Here is a 17,063-nt window from a genome sequence, read left to right as displayed (position 1 = left end):
ATATTTCCCCCACCTAGTAGCCAGCGGTCGAAGTGGGCAGGGGCGGTTGGGAGCAGTGCTCCTCCACTTTTTTAATTGAGTTTTACTGTTCCTATACTATTATTTTAAAAATAAACTAATCGGAATAGTTTTGTTTTAAAATAAATGTGTAGGAAGAAGTTAAAACTTTTATTTTCATTGCACTGAACTGAATTTTCTCTTATTCTCTTAAACAGCAGGCGCGTGTGTTTTGGGGTTTGTATTGGGAAACGGTGGGGGCATGCCGATGGGGCAGGCCAGTAGGGAACATAGTTTCACTACTTCTTTTCATACACTTCAACCACTGGTAGTAAGTAGCATGAAAGGCTGAGCAGCACACACATACACACAGTACCCAGGCTATTACTCAGAACTCTCTACAGTGGATACACAATCCACTGATTTATCTTGGCGCCAACCCTCATAAAGTAGACTTATCGGTCTAAAAAGTGTTAACATGCCTTTTCCGCAGCTTAAAGCCCTGCATTTTCTCTTCTGGGGGCCACACAGTCTTTAGCAATTAGCACGTTTCATGTGACGTTTTCGTTTAGGATTTTCAAAAGTGCTGAAACACCCAGTCTTGTTACCTATGGCCAGATTACAGAAACTTTGCACCAGTGCAAGTGCAAATTTGCACGGCATTAGCATCTAGTGTAAAAAAAACATTGGAGCCATATTCGAAAACCTTTGCACCATGGAAAGCATAATTTTTCATGGTATTCGCCATAGGGCAAATATTGGCCAAGGGCAAAAAAGTATACTTTCAATGTATTTTTTCACCAGGGCAAAGTTTGCCCTACTACTTATACTGTACCGTAGGAGCACTAGGGAAAACTGCCCAGGTGCAAAAATGAGTTGCAAGTGTTTTTTGAGCTTGGATTCGTATGTGATCAAGGTACTGTAGAAATGACGAAAGCAATAAGAACAAAACACTAAAGACAAGGGCCGAGATTACAGAAACTTTGCACAGGTGCAAGTGCAAATTTGCACAGCTGCAGCACTAGGACACCCGTGCAAAAAACAGTGGGACCATTTAAGAAAACCTTTGCACTATGGCAAGTGGAATTTTTCATGGTATTGGGACTGGGACAAAAATTGCCTAATGGCAAAAACATGCAACTTCAATGCTTTTTTGCACCTGGGCTAATTTTGTTTTAGAGCTAATATGGAATGCTATTAGCACTATATTTGTGTACTCTGGCCCCTTGTCGTTATTGTTTTGTTCTCGCCGAGGTTGTCATTGCTACAGTACCTCAGTTACACACAATCAGAGAGGCCTGCAGAGCAAATATATGCATTTGTGTTTATATTTATAAAACACTATAGAACATACACGTGCGTCGTGTTTTACTATGGCTGTGTTTTATATATTTTTTAAAGCAGAAATTAGCAGAAGGATAGTATTTATCATACTAGCAGAAGAAAGCTGGGGGAGGGGCGGTACGTAAGCAGTGGCTGCCACTTAATCCACTTTTTACCATGTAAATTGCACGGCCGGGTCGCCGCGGGAAACCGTGCCCAGCTCCCGTGGCAATGCTGCTTTGCGACTGAGCTTTAAAAGAGCAACTCTGCTGTCGCTGCTGTGGAGCCGGCGGGCAGGCCGTCGCCTTCCCCCCTGACGGGGCCCCTTAGTACAGTGCAGCCTCAGTAGTTGAACACAGAGACAGACACACACACAGACAAGACTTTAGTTACAATGTTGGGTGAGTTTGCAACAGCCCTCTCTGCTTTTGGCTGGAAAACGCCTCTGGATTTGTGATTTGTTTGCCTCGCTCTTTCGTCCTGCAGCTTCGGAGTGGTGGAGTTTGCCCGACTTTTATTTTTCTTGCCTGATCTTTTTTCATTTGGTGGTGCATTTTCGCTAAGACCTTTTTTTCTTTGCTTTTGGCATGAGTTAGCTGGGAATGGACAGCGAACGTTTCCTGCCGCTGGGTGAGTTTGATCAGTTTCCTGTGCAATAAATCTATGTGTGCGTGCGTGTGTGCGTGTTTTTCCCCGGGTCTGCATAGGAATGTGGGTGTTTTGGCCAGTGCGGGTGACATGCCCCCACGAAAGAGTTATGCGGGTAGTTTGGTTCGGGTGGTGGCACTCTATCGCTGTTGTCAGACCTTCATATCACTCTGCCCCCCGCCCCCAAAAAAAGTGTGTTGATCCGTTTTCCCAGAAGAGATGTTTGTCAACTTCGAGCAGCTAAGAAATGGGTTGGAAAAAGCGAGATGTTGTTGATCGGTTTTTGCTAGGAAGGAAGCGTGTGCATTTTTACCCGGTAGAGGGTGGGTTCCTTGCTGGGGCGAAGAGGGTGGGAGGAGGTGTCTGATGGGGTGCCGTTTCATGTAGGGAGGTGGCGATTAAATTCGTGCGTGCACTGGGAGCCATAGCTTTCGCCCCCGGGGGTGTGAGGGGGGGATTGATCCGGCTGTTGGTGTTTACACATAGCCCCCCTCCCATTATGAAACACTCCCTGGTATGCGTGTGCAAACGCTGTCACGTGTGTTGGGCATGGAGTGGGGGGGGGGTCACATGGACTATGGATTTGCCCCCCCCCAGCATTGCATCAGAACGCTGGCATATCGTAACAAAAATAAACCAGTGGAGGAGATGTTGTGCTTTAAAAGCTGTATTTTGACTACAGAGCTGCTTCCAGGGAGTACGTGGGGTGGAGGGAACTGTCAGCAAAGGAATTGTTATGTAACGCTTCGGGTGTAATTGTACAGGAGACGCATACAATAGCACGCTGATATGCGACGATGGGGGGCGGGGGTGTGCTCAAAAGCACCGCGTTTTCATGTGCTCTAGGGCAAGTGTGTGGAGGGGGGTGGTAGTGGGGCAGGGTGGGGGAGGGTTGGGCACAGGCAGGAAAAACAGAGTGCTAAAACTGCAAAAGCAAGGCTGTCTTGGTGTGGGATCAAAGGTTTACAGCTCATCTGCCAGGCCATGGAGTTGTAAAAAAGGACGGGGCCTGGCGGAGAAGTCAAGGGTGTTTGTAGGGTGGGAAGTTGGAGGGGGCGGGGGAGGGGATTATTGGTGTCTTTCATTTCTGTTATTGAGGCTGTAAAAAGCGAGGTACTTGTTGTACAGTGTCCGTTTCTCCCAAATACAGAGAGAGCCTTTTTTGCGTTTCCTTTGCGCTGGCCTGGGTAGAAAGTAAGTTGTTTTTTGCTTTAATGTAATCCGGGTTCGCATAGTTTGCGACTTGCTCTGAGAACTATGGCCTAGACTAGAGTGACGGGGACCCCGCTGCCAACATCAAGTTCTTTCCCAGTGTTGTGCAAAGCGCACACACGTCGGCATGTCGCGCCGGGGGTGCATTTAGACATGTCTAAAATATCGTCGGGGACAAAATGCACGAGAGAACGGGAAAACAGGCCGGGCGGGCACTGGAATCATAATGGGAACTGAGAAATCGGGCGCTAAAAAGAAAATAGAATGCGGGTTTGCTCTCTGAATATGTGTTTTCATGGTTACTGTTTGAACAACCTGCTGAAACCGTCACAAATAGTATCTCTTTTTATATATATGCAATATCGATCTGCAGGCATAGCAGTGTTCAGGTCCGACCATGCTTCGCACTGCGTTTTGGAAGGTTTGTATTTAAACTTGAATCTGATTAGAAAATCGGCCCTCCGCCCATGTAGGAAAAGGGAATTTCTCAGTTGGGCACTGTCATGTGTAGGGTTCTGTGCAATTGTTATTTTGTCTTGCTACTAAAACCACGTTAGGCCAGGCAGTCCTTTGTGCACGCGTGTGTCCGAGGAGGCTGGAGGGCGGGGGCCGGGGGGGTGGGCGGGATTGCAGGTGTGCCTTGCGTGGGTTTTTAAATGGCCGGCCACTTCAAACCCTTCAGCGATTGTCCTAAAAGAACACACGGCTAGGCTGGTTGATGCCAGGCGAGGGCATCGTGCCCAACCAGGGTGCTCAACGCCGTGCAGATTTGTTTTAGATGCAAGGCCCACATGGTCTCCGGCTTTTCCGTGCTCTACTATTTAATTTTTGTTTTGGACATTTGTAAATAGCAAGTCAGCAGAGCGCCTCCTGGCCGCCTGTCCAAACACTGCTTCTGCACAGGTGAAAAAATAGCGCAGTGGTGGCATGTTTTGGAAAGTTGACGCTACTGAAGCATGGTTCTGGTGGCTGTGGGGATCTCCTGTGGGGGCTGGGGGGAGCGAAGGGGGGTGGCAGGGGACTGGCACCTCAAACATGACTTTTTCTCCAGTCCTCTAAACTGACAAGGTACACTTCTGGTAGTCGAGAGCCGTGCGAGGTGTGATGCGGTGTTCCGGGGCACTTCAGTGTAAAGGTTTACGAGGCAGACGGGAACTTTGAGCTGGCCACTCTCCTCGACGCCATGCCACTGTAGGGGGTGGGAGCAGCGGGGCAGGGCGCCCACGGCCTCGGCGATCAGCCCTCGCGTGGACTAGTCCGGCCGCTCCTTCCAGCCAGGCGTCGCAGCACTAGCCCAGCTTGGCGTGTGATCATGTCATGGGTGACACGTTCCCTTTAATTATGTATTATTCTTGTCAGAAGGCAGACCATGAAGTTTTTATGTTCAATGTTTCACAAAACAGCATTTCTTTTCTCCTTAATGCGTTCTTATGAAAAAACAGTTATTCGCGCCAAGAAGCAGTGTAAGTCGCAGACCTAGCGCCTTATACATGCCACCTATGATAACATAAACAAAAACATCTACATGCATACATTAAGCCTTATATTCCCTTCTGAATTTACATACGAATCACCATGTGTGTTCCTCTACGGATAAGAGTCAGGACTTGTCCAGCATTAGTCTGCAAACTGAAGCGCTTCTGCGCCCTAGGTTGTACAGAACGGCCACTTTTAAAAAACATTTTTAGCGCTTATTAATTGTGTGTGTCCCTTTGTCCCAACCATTGGCTATTGCTGCAGCGAGCGAAAGCAGGGTAACGAAGGGATTGGAGCCCCACCCCACTATCCCCCTTTACAGTATCGGCCTGTTAGCCCTTCGCCCATCCCCGGCCTTTCGCCGCGTTTATCGTTGCTAGATTTCGGCGTTGCTAGATTTCAGCGCAGCCCTCGCGCCTGACTCCAGCCCTCCACCCTGGCCGGGCAGGCTTCCCAAAGCGAAACCCCTGGAAGCGTGTCAAGAATATTGCTTTGGTGAAATCAGAACGCCTTCACAGGGGAGGGGCGGTGCAGGGGGGTGGCGGGAAGCCTGCCCAGGCCCCATGCTGCAGCGGGCAAGTGCCAGAAGAAACAGAAAGGCGCATTTGGTCACTTTTCCTCAACAGTGGGGAGTTGTTTGTGCTAATTAATGCTAAGGTTGCTTTGCCTGCCCCACATCATCCTGTCTTCACTAGTGAATCGCGGGCCAATAAAAAGAGGCCTTCGTAGCTGCTCTGGCTGTTAAAGGCAACCTTTGGCTCTCTAGATGTTTTGGACTACATCTCCCATCAGCCCCAATCAGCAGAGTCCATAGTGAGGGATCATGTGAGCCACAGACACAAACCTCTGAAGGGACACTGACTGCAGACCCTTGTTCTATGCTGCATGTAGGGCACACCGATTCATGTAATTATTTGCGTGAAAAACGCAGATTGGCGCACCTTTCTGCCCGAAAATCCCTGTTTAATGTATGGGGATTTTCGGGCAGAAAGGCGCGCAAATCAGCGTTTTTCACGCAAATAATTCCATGAATGAGGCAGCTAGTCTGTTCAGGAGAAGAGCACTAAACTATGCATGCTAATGCTGCTGTCATCGATAAATGCTGCATTCGTCTATATGGTTATATATTTACATTGCTCTACAGTACACTGTTTCCAGTAACTGAAATAATCGATTTTTGGAGTCTACAATAGTTTTTTTTCGCTAAAACACAGCTTACCTAGGACATCGTCTGTCTTCACTAATTCACAAAATATGTTGTATGCATGTACAGGATTTTCTCCTTCAGTCTCCATTAACTGTAATAATTGCACACTCCATGCTACTGGACACACGCCATGCAACCCAACACCCAGTGCTGGAAATTGACATTTTTTGGGGTACCCCCCAAGGCTCTTCATGCAGGTGGGTGGGGGATTGCCAGCGGTGTAAGCAGGACTTGGGTCGGATTGTCAGTGGTGTGGGTGGGACTGGTTGCGTGCCCTGAATATATGATGTTAGCTGCTTTGCATAAAAACAAAGTGCATTTTGGGAAAAATAAGTATGACCACCAATTTATCACACATGTCTGTGTGCAAGTAGGCGTGATGCTCATTTCCTCTGTCGGAATAGCCACTGTGACAGTAAAACGTGTGCAAAGCATGAGACATATACACAGCTTTGGAAGGTTTCATTGTTTCAGTTTGGGCTGTTTATTTTATGGCAACACCCAAAACCCCGGGGTATCACGGCATTAGTACATTGTTAGTAGCATGTTACAGTAGAGTAGGATACACATGAGTGACTGTTCAGAGATGACAATCCAGGACAGTGCATAAGACAGGTTGTTACTCATACTTATCAATTAGCCATGTTTTGGCACATTTTTTGAAGGCAGGGAATGAATGTCCATTGCGAATGTGCGAGGGTAGAGTGTCTAGCACCGCCTGCTCTTTATCTCTAAAACGGGGGGTGACCAATGACGTACTGGAACTGGATCTGAGAGAGCATGTGGGGACAGATTGGGGGATACAATCGTTTAGCTACTGGGCGGTGTCTTTGTGCCCACAATGATGCCCTATAGCGTTTTTGAAGTCCACATAGGCTTTGATGGGGAGCCAGTGTGCTTCGCGTCTAGTGGCCGAGATATGGTTGGATCTTTGGAGGCTGAGCGCGGCACGCATCGCTTTATTTTGGAGGAGTTGGAGTTTCGATAGTGTTGTTTTTGAGTTTCCCAAGAGTAGCGCATTCAAGTTTAGACGGTATCAGTGCTCTAGCGAGAGTGATGCAATTAGTAGGTGAGAGGAATGGTCTACTCAGAGCTACAAGTCTCACTGAGGCTGTGGATGATGTAAGGGCATTGATATGTTTATTCATAGAGAGATCAGCATCCAGGTAGGCACACAGGGCCTCATTACGAGCATGGCGGTAGCCGTGCCTGTATGGCAGGCACAGCTACCCCTATGCTCGCTACCGGCACCGCCTCACACGATTGGGCAATAACCGGCCCATTACGAGATGAAGGGGCCGGTAATTGCCCATTCGCGGGAGGCGGTAATGCCGGGCTCCCGATCCCCATTCTGCCCCATAGGGCAAAATGGGGGTGGAGAGCATGGTTGCACTGGCACCGTTTATAACGGTGCCGGTGTAATCACAAGTTCTGCTCACGGGTGCCGCACAGCCTGCCAGGTAAGACCTGGCGGGCTGTCAGGAACCCGCAAGGGAGACTCAGAATAAGGCGGTACGGTATGGACGGTGCCAGTGCCATACCAGCAGCGTCCATACAGTACCGCCAGGCCTATAGTGTCTTTATTTGTTTGTTGAGCAAAGGGTGACTTTCAGATACAATCTGTGAAAACGTGCGCCGCTCAACTGCATGAGAAAGCAGTCTGGGACAGAGACCGTCCTCAACTTGGAGAGGGCGGTGGTTTGAGGTCTCTTCTCTACATAGACTGGCGCTCCGGGAAGACAGTTTTTGCCAGAGTGCAGCTCCATTTTATTCCATCCCAATTCTTCCCCTGCCAACACCTAACTAAGCCCCCTGCCTGACACACCTAAAAGCCATCACTATCTGATAAGGCTACTTGCCAGGCCACCGTCCCGAAGCCATACTGCTGTTCCCATCCAACATCACACATTCCTCACCAACACGAGGACATATTACCCTCTTGTAATTAGGCGCAGGTCTGCAGGGAATCCCAGAGCCGTGCACCAGTGCACATTCCAGACAGCCCAGAGGGCACACTAATGACAGATGCACCCTATACAGTTGCCAAGTAACCTAACATAATAATCTACTTTGTGTACATTGAAAGCTAAATTTAATAGCACGTCTGTCTCGGACAGCTAGACCAGTAGGATTAAGTTACATTATTAGTCTTTTATACTGTGCATATGGCCATAGTAGTTGTCTTATTGGTGCAGTGCCTTGTCCATGTAAAGGTGAGTTGTGACCCTGCCCAGGGTGGCATCCAGACCGTGGTGTGTGAAAAGGATATCGGACCAAGTGAGAAAGGGAAGAGGTAGGAAAAATAAGCGCGACAAAGACTCACAACCTGCAGGGAAATGAAGACACAAGGGTGAATCATAGTGATCTTTCCGATGAATGCATAGCTTTCAGTGTTTTGTTAGAAGAAAATGGAATTCAAATAAGGTCCCCTTATTCGCCAGGAGAAGTTTAATGGGACGCTACTACTGTGGTGGCGGTATGACGTTACGTCATGTTGTGGATGCATGATGGCCTTGCGGTGCACTCAAGAGCACCTCTAAGCTGTGGGGGTTACTAACCGGATAATCATATTGCACTCCCCTCCAAACCTTTGATTACAAACTTGAAGTGCTCAGACACTACTATAGTGGTGATTTGGCACAGTACAAAAACTTTGTGGCATAACTTAATACACCATTTTGCAGCAATTGATGTTTTCAGTTTTGTGTATGCAGGCCTCCAAAATATGAGTGGTATCTGTATGTCCTACTCCACGAGCCTAGGCATATATCCCCCCCATGCCCCAAAAAAAGCTGAGAGTAACAGATAGGTTTCTGCTCCTTTTTGCATCCTGCAATGCCCTATTGATATGTTCAGACCAAAGGCATTGGGAGTGCATGTCCCACAGGGGGCCCCCAGTATCTTTGCATTCATGGCAACTAACAACTGGGCACAAAGAACGTACGCCTTACAAGGAACAATATCTATATTTTTTAAATTAAAATAAATCCCAGTTGACTATGAAAACTACTTTTGGACTCACTAGAAAATGCATTCACTCACAATTTCCCAAAACTGGGAGTAAAATACTCCCTGTGCTGTGTCTATTTATTAAAACATGTATGTAGCACTAAATATAGGCCCATTTCTTCGTGAAATAATTAAAACTATTTTGAGTAGATCTGTTTTTATATCGGGCTGAAATACAGGGTTCCACTCCGCCTCCCCCATTCTTTTGAATGACCAGTGGTTGAAAGTGCTAATAAAATCCCCATCCGATCCAGTAGCAGTGGTGTACTTTCAATGCAGTACATACGAAAGGTGCCAGAAGTGGGATGGAACCCAACCGACCGAAACCAAACGAAATACTAATAACAATATCATATTGAAAATTGCCCTTCCTCGAGCAGTCTTGAGTTTGGTAAACGTTTCTCACCCAGGAAGGCGCATGCACGGACTTCTTTTTCTCGTGTGGTGTTCCATGATCACAACGCTGTGACCAACATTTCTGATGGTGTGCAAGGGGATCAAAGTAGGAGGTGCGTTTAAATGTGAGCCTCGGTGGGTAGCAAATTCCCCTGATTAAACCAAAGAACCAGGGATTCAGTTAGTTGCGTAGGTCACAAAGCAAAGAGGAAAGTAATGGACTTGGTTATGTTGCCAATTTTAATCAATTTCGCAGATATTTGTGGTAAAGGTCGGGAAGGATGCCCGTCCATTAGGAGGCTCAAGTTCAAGGAGACCACTGACATCTAATTTAATTCATCCCCTTTCCATGCAGTCTACCAACACATACAGAAATGATAGGGTGCTCTTCGGACGGGAGGTGTCTGGTGTCCTCTTCAGAGACTGTTGGCTCCACTGGAGGGCTATTAAACAATCGCTGGGCCAGGATTTTCTGAATTTGTCATTGTCCCTAGATCTTAGAAAATATCTGCAGATGGTTAAAAGAGCATTGTGTGGACCCTCAAACCACACGCCACATCTTCAGCATGCTGAATATGATGCAATTGTATTTTATGAAGTGATTGTCATTTCTGACATAATGCCATTGTAGTCGAGTGCTCGCTCACCACCTACAGTAGTGTGCTATACGAAGAAGGTCTGGATAATCGCAGAAAGGCCATCATTCATGTCTCCCGGTCTTTTCTGAGATGTTAGCATCTTATTTCTAGGAGTGGGGATCCGGAAATAATCTTTCACCTTCTTTCTATGGGCTTTCACTGATGTGGCAATGAGAAGTTGTCACCAGTGGCGACCTCTCTGAGTAGGAATACAATGGCCTCTCGATTTTTTCCCCCGCTATTACAAGTAGGGGAGAGAGTATTTCTGCGAAGCCAGCAATGGATGACTCTGTTGTGATTTCACAGGAGTCCAGTTCCTATGAAAGCCCCCAGATTAAAAAAGGACTCATTAGGATAGGACATTTGACCTACTACTTAGTTAACAGATTCTGGAATTCCTTACTATCACAATATCCCTTCTCCTACAAGACCCATCAGTTCCCTCAATTGCAACCTTGACCTTCTCATGAACCAAAGCTCTTGGTTGACCCTCTTTCTTTTGGTATCAACTCAACGACTAATCCTATTTTATTTTTATAAAGCTTACAAGAAAAACAGAGATTTTGGTTCACGCAACTCAGTTCACTTCCAAACCGAATTTTGCCATCTTGCAACTGACTGCCTGCAAAGGACAAGTTCTTCACAATGATCCTCATCTTTGCAGGAAATGTGATCTTCGTTAGGAAAAACAAAGCCTGTGGACATGGGCCATGATTACCTTTACAGGACTGGTCCCACTCACTGTGCGAAATCTAGTCTGGGATATACTTTTCCTGACCTGAGTCTTGTGGTGCTATCACAGTCTCCCCCCTGCCACCCAATGATGCAATGCCACAGACAGGCAGCCACCACAGGATTGCACGTCTATACATAACTGTGACCAGCGCCTGTCCCCCTCCACCACCAGTGCAACTACACGCATCTGCCAAAAGTAGCAGACACAGCCAACCCACACACCAGCCCGCAACCATGCGCATTGCCTCCCTCAGCACCACGGTGCCGCCAGACCAGTTAAGGGCCACTAATCCATGTTATTGCATTGTTATGAAATTGATTACGTAGTGACTTGTTTGGTGGAATCGAAGCTCGCAATTGTTGAAACGCAGATCAGTCTGTAATGGTGGCTTGAAGTGCCATTTGTTATGTAATGTCGGATCACGGGCATCAGAATTTCCCAGGATGGTTCCCCTGGGGCAGCCCCGGTTGCAACGAGCCTACTGGCAGATGGTCGCATTACAAATGACTTGTAAGATTGACAATATCATGACCCTCTTAAGCACCCAGCAATGTACCGCTCGACCCATCAGTATTCCCTTTGCATGTTGATTCTTGGCAATGCGCTTTTCATTTTAATTAAATAAATGAAAATTTAAAAAAATTGCGCAGCTGAGGTTGCGACCTGGCAACCCCAAGTCGTCCAGTGGAATATCCTCCAAGCCCGCTTTTTAAATTCTAAGCACTTCTTGTGCTTTCATTGAGTTCAGTCTTAGGCACACATCTATAAACAGAGGCAAGGTGGGGTGAGGGGACAAGATCAGGCAGTGGAACTTCGTAGAAGAATCTAAAAAGGTTTTGGTTCATGTGGCCACTGATGGGAAACCTCCAGCTTGTGTAGCATGGAAATGCTTACATGAAATCCAATGAAAATGACCACTCGCCTGATCATGGCAGGGGAGGGAACCGAGGCGGAAGGACATCAAGTTATTTGCCCAGGATCATAAAATGCCTTTAAGTGGGGGGAAGTCGAGATTACTCTGCTTCTGGAGCCTACAAGGGTCGGATCAGCGCCGGGTGATTCCCAGTTTCTGACGTCACTGAATCTTTTTGTGGAATAAAAACACACCAGATTTTCGCGTTTTTGAGGGCACAAACATACCTTTTGGTGGCAAGCACCTATGTTTGGGGGACAAACACATCTGCACTTTCTAATCCCACAGAGAGTCTAGTCAGTGGAGTAGGACCAGCAGGCCATTGCAGTCTGCCCATTCCCTGCCTAGCAGTTTGGGCTGGACAGCCCCTTTTGGGGTGGGACCAAGCCTAATTTGCATAGGTTCTTTTCCCTTCTGTAATGGCATGGCAGGCTGAAGAACGATCATCTGGAGGGTTGCCCAAAGCAATGCCAGAGGCTAGGATTAACTGCAAACCTTCCACCCATCACCTCTTTTGTTTTGCATAAGTCACCCCGAGTGGGACGGGTATGCCTAGACATGGGTCCCGAGCCTGCTGGGCCCACAGACCCAAGCTACTCATCACTGATAAGGTCCAATGAGGCAGAAACATGTCTGGGGATGCTTGTGGTCTCGTGCAGAAAGGATGTCACCTAGCAGTTCGGGCCGGACTGCCCCTTTTGGGGTGGGACCAATCCTCATTTGGATATGGGATTTCCCCTTCTGTAATGGCTTGGCAGGCTGAAGAACGAGGGTCTGGAGGGTTGCCCAGAGCAATGCCAGAGGTTAGGATCAACTCCAAACCTTCCAGCCATCACCTGTTTTGTTTTGCGTGAGTTCCGTGTCTGCCCCAGAGCTTTGGATTTTGCCTGTACTGCTTATTCCATTCTCAGGCATCCTGCGGAGGATAGTTCCACGCATAAAAACCTTGTTTTGTTGCTCCTGAGCCTTCGGTGACAAGTCTTAGTTCACCAACCCTCACAGAAGGACCACATCTCAAACAACATAGTGACATTTCCTTCTGCATTTTTCACATCTGCATATTACCGTGTCTTTCTTTGCTGCTCTCCTACCCGTCTCTAGACTGTACTGATTTTAATCCTTCTAGATCTTTCTTCATAAGGTTTGTTAGCAGGGATAAAAATATGAAGCGGCAAGCTACTAGCATGCACACAAATCCCTCGCACTCTAAGTTCTGTACATGCACACAGAACGCCATTGCTTACTCGCCAAGTGTTAGTTATCGCTCTTTTCTTAGGAAGAATTTGGAGCACCTTGGTGGTTCTCCTCTAAACTGAGTAGATAGCCCATACTGTAGTTTGAGCCAAAGGGTGGGTAATCTTGCAAGCTCCATGCAGCCACCATCCTCCAGATTGTTAATAAACAAATACAAAAATCTCAGTGCCACCCTGGAGCCACCTCCTCCTTTTCAATGCAGTAGACACATGTTGGCGGCTCTGCTCTGGTTCAGCAAATCGATTTTAGAGCGGCGCCCCCAGTAATCTCTACCCGTGTTATTGTTATTGTATTTTTTGCTTTCATGACAAAGGAAGGTCCCAGAAGAGGGTTCTGTTTAACCAAATAATGTCCTTTACTTGGCGGATATGGCTGTGGCGGGAGTTAATATCTTTTTCTGTGGCAAGACCTTCCAAGTTATGTGGCACGATTGTGGCAAATCAAATACTGGAATGGCAGCCCTAAGGTCAATGTCGCATCACACACTCACACAGAGATTCACACGTGTGCATGCACTCACACATAAACCATTCCACGTCAGAAGTGGAACCACAGATCTTACACACACACCAGGGTTACATTTAAGAGGGACTTGGCCCAGAAGCACACATTACTCGCCCATGCTGGGGCTTTCAATGTAGTTCTACGCCACCCTTCACCATTTCAGGGTTTAAGCACACACGACCATTACATGTCGGATGTGGAACTGTAGCGTAACACCACACACCACTGTTCTGTGCTGGAGGGATTCAGCTCGTAAGCAGAAGAGTGAAATCACTGCTACAAAGCACAGTTAAGAACAGCTCAGGGAGGATAGCTCAGGGGCAACATGCTCTCCTTGGAAGCACGACTACGCAAAGCAACACAGGTTCGATCTGCGGGTCCGCGCTTAGAGACTGGGTATTACGCGCGTTATAAATAACCGATTACAGTTACAAGAAGGGAAAAATCATTGCTCTGAATCCATCATTCTATGTTGAAGGGGGAACTTTTACCAAAAGCACACACCATTGTTCCCAGTGGAACCTTTGAGCTGAACAACACTCCACCATTGTACGTTGAAGGCTGGACTGTTGCACTACGGAACACGCAACTATTCCCGGCTAGATGTGTAACATTTGCTTTGCTTTTAGGCACACACCACCATGATAGATTGGTTTTTGAGGTGTAGCATTACATTTCACCATCACAAGATAGGCGTGTTGCAAACTTTCTGTAACACCGCCCCTGATGTTTGTGCTCTACAAATAGCTGTAATACCAATTTATGAACTGCTGCCCTCCAGATGTCTTTGACTAGAACTCCCATGATCCCTTGCCATTGACTATGCAGCTAGGATTGATGGGAGTTGTACTCCACAATATCTGGAGAGCCAAAGCTTGCAGAACTTTGGTTAGCACGCAAAATTAATATGTTTTCATTGTGAAAAGGTAAAACTAGGAGGTACAAATGTCATGTCGTTAGGTACCAGCCAGGTTCAAAAAGCCACTCGCCACCTCCGATCCCACTATGCATGTCTTCTTCACCAGAAGTCAATTATCACCAGCCAATGACTAGACGTGAGTGCAAATATTGAGGCCTGTTAAAATGGTTGGTCATCCAACGCTTGCATGCCGTCCGAATCGACAAGGTTACTGGGGCTCGGCGTGCGGTGTCAGAGAGACCAGACCTGAAAGAGTCGGAGCAGCTTTGGACTCGAAAACCCTGATAACCTGCAAAGCTCAGGCTCAGACAAGCTTAAGACTGCCCCAAAGTAAGCGCTGATCCCCTGTTATATGCAATCTGCAGGACAGGCATGTCTTAGAAGAAAATGCTCTGTGTGCAGAGGAGCGACATCGGCAGAAGGGTCCGGGCCAGGACCATTATGTGGCACCGAGATGTACAGCACTACGAAGCCAGCAAGCGCCATATAGAAACATAGTTTTATTATATATGTTATCCAACATTTATACAGTGCCCATCACCACCGTATTGGTTTTACAACACCTGTCCTTGTCCGAAAGGTAGCATATTGTGACCCAGCCAGGGTGTCGCCAGACCATAGTCTGTTGTTTATGCTATTATTTTGATTATGGTAAGAGTACCAGGTGATGGGGGGTGTTGTAGAGAAACCCCTCAACGCTCGCACCAGAAAAAAAGAAATGCAACCCACCAGGGAAAAAGGACCAGCACACTTCTTGCAAGGAGAACAAGGTTTTAGTTCCACAATAATAAAGGTGCGCCAGCAAGCACTCTGCTGGCACGGGATGTTCTGGTAAAATCCACATGAGCCACACTTTATGGCACGCTGCGTCATCAGTGACGGAAATTACATAATGTACAAATCCAAATGGCTGGTTGGAGAGACCCTATACATAGGCTACCTGCTGCATAAGGGATGCCAGGCCATTGGTCCCAGCCCCTTTTGTCCATCTTCTTCCACGTGGGGTCTTCCTTGCGCGTCATCAGGCATGAAGCTCCAATTAATTGGTCTTTAAGTGAAGAAAAACAATACGTGCAATGCACCTTATCTTTAAGGACATACTGGTAAAGCGGGGGGTGCGACGAGGGGGCATGCTGCAGGATGCCAGCAGGGGAACAGCTTCCTGGTGATGGGGGTGCTTCTTTAGAGATCATTTATGTCTACATACAGTAGCAATGCTTCTGACTTTTGGGAGTGTGGTGGTCCAGTGGAACGGCAGCACGAGTGGGAAGGAGAGGAAGTGGAAGGCAGCACAGGGTGGACAGGGACCACTTCTTGTGAGTAGTGCCTGTGAGCAAAGAGTGCTAGGAGAGAGTAGCAGGAGATGGAGTTTCCTGGATGGCAATTGGCGGGCAGTCCATGGATAGATTTAAAGACCAGGAAGAGGAAGCTGAATCGGGATCAGTAGTGCTGGTTCCTAAGTTCCTCGGAGGCGGGAGCTATTTAGCTCATGTTCGTATCGTAGCAGAGCTCAATAGATCACTAGACCAACAGCTACGAGGAGTTGCATCTGACTCCCCGGGCCAACTGGTGCCATGCAAAGATACCAGCGCAACATTGACGCTTGTGTGTTTGGGAATATGTGTAAAGAAGAATTAGGACTCATCTAGAAGCCACTACGGCTCATATATGGATCGATAACACTTTCGTGTTTGCTTCTGATGTGGAGGTTGGGTTTAAAGCTTGCTATACATCAGTTTCTTATTCCCCATAATGGTTCCTGCTTACACAAAGATGCCGATAGCCAGGAGCTACTTTTGGCTTCATCCAATCTTTATTTTGATCCCTCTAGTACATTGAAAGCCATACTGCATGAGGCACTGCGAAGAGGAAGAGGTGGGGTAGGATCCGGGAGGTTGAAGAAGTTGCATGTCGTGAAGTTAAGCATTTGGATGAGAGGAGTGATGGGGCGGAAGAGTAGGACCAGGAGAAGGGCTGTGGTCGAGGCGGCGAGAACAAATGTGAAAAACCAGGATTTTGCAAAACAATAGTGGAGCGATAGGCGACTTGCTTATGTGAAAGCGGTCACGCCCACCTGATTTGTATTTGCATTCATATTTATTGAAAGTTGAGGTGTCATTTTGAACACACAAAGGAAGAAATACAGTTGACAGGGTAGAGTTCCTGGGTAAAGTGCCTTTACAAAAGTCTGAGGACATTTTCGTTTGAGTAATCGGATGATGAGAGGGTAGTGTAGTGGTACGTAAACCAGCGATGTAGACTACGGAACTAGCCTCAGCTCAGCCTCAATGTCACAAAGTATAGGCCCAGTGTCACTGTGTATGGTAGAATACAGGGTTCGAAATGGAGGGGAGCTGGGAGCTAATTAGCTCCTGCTTGTAGTCTAGAAGACTCTGCTTACCTTGATACGAACAGCTACCAGGATCCCCAAGCCAACGGAGGCCAAACAAACACACCTATGTGACATTAACTTTGGGCATTTGGAACAATCTATACATGCGGATTAGGACACATTGATATGTCATTCGACATATGACATATGACGATATAACATTTAAAGCAAAAGGGGGAAAAAAATAATGGACAAAATGTTACACTTACATCTTATGTGGAAGTTAGATTTGCGGAACTCTATCTAGTCTCTCCTTGTTCCCCAGTGGTAGCTGCTGGTCACTGGTTGATGCCAGATAGCCAGGAGTTGTTTCCAGCTCCTGCTAAGCCAATCTGAATTTCGTTCCCTGGAATATATGCGTTTACATATTTACCAATGGATCACATGGTGGACTCTATGGGAATGGGATTGCTGAGGTTGGTTAGGAGGGTGGAGGAAG

The 17,063-nt window shown here is 47.2% G+C and overlaps 1 protein-coding gene across 5 annotated transcripts in view; it reads left to right on the top strand.

Moving 5' to 3' along the window:
* The first annotated feature begins 1,663 nt into the window (after positions 1–1,663).
* Positions 1,664–17,063, top strand: part of RXRA (retinoid X receptor alpha) — a 594,089-nt gene continuing 578,689 nt past the window's right edge. For 2 of the 5 annotated variants that reach the window (XM_069609611.1, XM_069609607.1), the window contains exon 1: positions 1,674–1,950. The gene's annotated coding sequence lies outside the window, so the exon portion shown is untranslated. Of the gene's footprint in view, positions 1,951–17,063 lie in introns of all 5 variants that reach the window. The other 3 variants (XM_069609608.1, XM_069609612.1, XM_069609610.1) reach the window with 3 other exon arrangements.

The sequence above is a fragment of the Ambystoma mexicanum genome, chromosome 8 (assembly GCF_040938575.1).
Source record: "Ambystoma mexicanum isolate Mex_15411 chromosome 8, UKY_AmexF1_1, whole genome shotgun sequence".
NCBI lineage: Eukaryota > Metazoa > Chordata > Amphibia > Caudata > Ambystomatidae > Ambystoma > Ambystoma mexicanum.
Note: the sequence above shows the minus strand (reverse complement) of the source record. Positions and strands in the feature narration are given on the sequence as shown.